This window comes from Octodon degus, unplaced genomic scaffold (assembly GCF_000260255.1).
Source record: "Octodon degus isolate 3935 unplaced genomic scaffold, OctDeg1.0 scaffold00061, whole genome shotgun sequence".
Classification (NCBI taxonomy): domain Eukaryota; kingdom Metazoa; phylum Chordata; class Mammalia; order Rodentia; family Octodontidae; genus Octodon; species Octodon degus.
In genome coordinates this window covers 6958104-6960604 of record NW_004524637.1, presented here as the reverse complement: position 1 = coordinate 6960604, position 2501 = coordinate 6958104, and the positions used below count along the sequence as shown (strand labels likewise).

At 39.1% G+C, this 2501-nt stretch overlaps 1 pseudogene; it reads right to left on the bottom strand.

Annotated features, from left to right (window-relative positions):
• The window catches only part of LOC101561274, an 11721-nt pseudogene extending 11351 nt beyond the window's left edge, over positions 1–370 (bottom strand).
• Positions 371–2501: the final 2131 nt, after the last annotated feature.

Genomic DNA, 2501 nt, shown 5'->3' with positions numbered 1-2501 from the left:
AGTAACTGCGACCACGTCCATGGGCCCCAAAAGCACCTCCTCCTCTGGTGCCCCGGGCAGATTTGCCTGCATGGTCCACACGGATCTGGCGACCATCCAGGGACTCTCCATTCATGGCTCTCATGGCATCTGAGGCATGCTCTGGATTGGTAAAGGTGATGAAGCCAAAACCCCGGGATCGCTGAGTTTCCCGGTCCTTGACAGCAACCACCTCAGAAAGGGCCAAAGCTGCTGAAGTGGTCTTCCAGTGCCTGCTCGTCTGTATTGAAATTGAGCCCACCGACGAAGAGCTTCCCTTCTTCAGAAGACATGGCAGCGAATTCAAATCCTGGAGATTAGAAAGTAATAAGGAACCACGGAGGGTAAGCGCTGAAGAACGAGGAGAACAGGGCACAACTATTGTTAATTTTCTGTCATCTTGTTTTGAAATTCTGTATGTTTTTTATTGTCTTTAAACATTTTAATTCTCTTTTTTAAAACAGAATGCTTGACCACCACTGACAGTGCCAAATTGCATGATCATGTTTGAAGACGATGTGAGAATTGCTCATGAAACTGAGGTTATCATCTCCTGATCCAGATCTTAGATTCCTTGGAACAAGCCAAGTGTAACCCCAGTGCAAGCTGCAGGCTTTCAGCGATTATAATGTATTAGTGTGAGCTCAGGGAGTGTGAACAAGGTGCATTTAGTGCAGGGTATGAATAGTAGGGAAGATTGTTTGCGGAGTAGAGTTACAAGAGGTACTTGGGAAAGTATTTTTTACACCAGTTTTGCTGTGAAACGAATATTACTTTAAAAAAGTTTATTGATTTATTTTTATTTTATTTTTAAAGAGGGACAAACAATAAATATGCAAAATTTCAAAACAAGATGATAGGAAATTAATGATGGTTATTATATTGCATGTTGGTATCTTCAAAGTAGTTTCTTAGATTACCAGACAGGCATGCAAAATTGATCAAATAATATAAGCACTAACTGTTCCTTTTAATGAACTAATAGAATACAGGGCTGGCCAGATAGCTCAGCAGATTAAAGTGCCTGCTTAGGCAGAGCACAGAGGCCTGAGTTCAGTTCCCAATGTGCCGTGCCAGCCCCAACCCCGGGGTACACTGAGACAGCAATTGAGACTGGTGGTGGTGTGCACTTGTAATCCCAGCGATTGGGAGGCTGAAAACAGGAGGATCACTAGAGTTGGAGCTGTGTAGTGAGACCCTGTAGACTCTGTACTAAATACCTAAACAGAAATTAGTAGTGCAATTATCATAGCTATCTTGTGTATAAATACATATCTTTTCTTTCTTCCCTGTACCTTCTTTTTTTCTTTTTCCCCATCCCAGTTTTTCTTTCCTTTTGAGCAGTTTCTTTTCTTTTTACTCTATTTATTGCACCATTTTGGATCTTATTTACTCTTTCAGTTTCTTACTTTCTGAGACTACAAGGTTTGCACATATGTTTCTGTTTATTTCACTTATGAGTATAGTCTTTAGTTGCATCCATTTACTTATAAAAACCTTGAACTTATCTTTCTAGCTGGGTAATATTCCATTGTATAAAAATACATTTTAAAAATCCTTGCTCAGATGACAGGCATTTGGGTTGCTTCCAGGTTGTAGCTATAACAAATTGTGCTGCTATAAACATGCATACATATGTATTGCTGTGGCATGAGGTTTTCAATTAATCTGAGAAAATACCCAGAAGAGGAATAGCTGGGTAGAAGACGACCTCTAATTCTAGTGTTTTGAGGAATCATCACACAGATTTTCATGTGGTTTTACCAGTCTACACTCCACCAACAGTGGACAAAGTTTCCCTTTCCCCCACAGCCTTACCAGCATTTATTATTGGTTGATTTCTTTTGCATAGTTTAGGTAGTGCTGGGTTGTCCTTGAATTTACTGGAGAAGGGCTTTAGTTCCTTCAGGTCTTTTTCTTATTCATAACTCTTACTGTTTTCTTTTCTGTCTTTCTTTTTCTTTTTTTCAGTGGATCTGGGGATTGAACCCAGGCCCTTGCGCTTGCCAGGGAAGCTCTTACACTGCTGATCCATCTCTCCAGCCCCTATTATTGGTTGATTTCTTGATGATAGACATTGTGTCTGGAGTGAGATGAAATCTCAGTGTTTTAATTTGCATTTCTTGAGTGACAAATGATATTGACTATTTTTTCATATATTTATTTTCCACTTTTATTTCTTCAACTGAGAAATGTGTATTCATCTCAGATGCAAACATTTTTACTGGGCCTTTGAATTTTGGGGAGTTGATTTTTTAAAAAATTATTTGTATATTCTAGATAGAAGTCCTTTGTTTAAGGGACAGTTGGCTAAAACTTTTTCCCGATTTGTGGGTTTTCTTCTTACTGTGTAGGTGATTTCTTTTGATGAGCAGAAACTTTAAAAAAAGATGAGATCCCAGTTGTTGATTCTTTGCAGTATTTCTCATGCAGTTTTATTTTTATTCATCAAGGCTGCCTATTCTTCAAGATTTCTGTCTGCC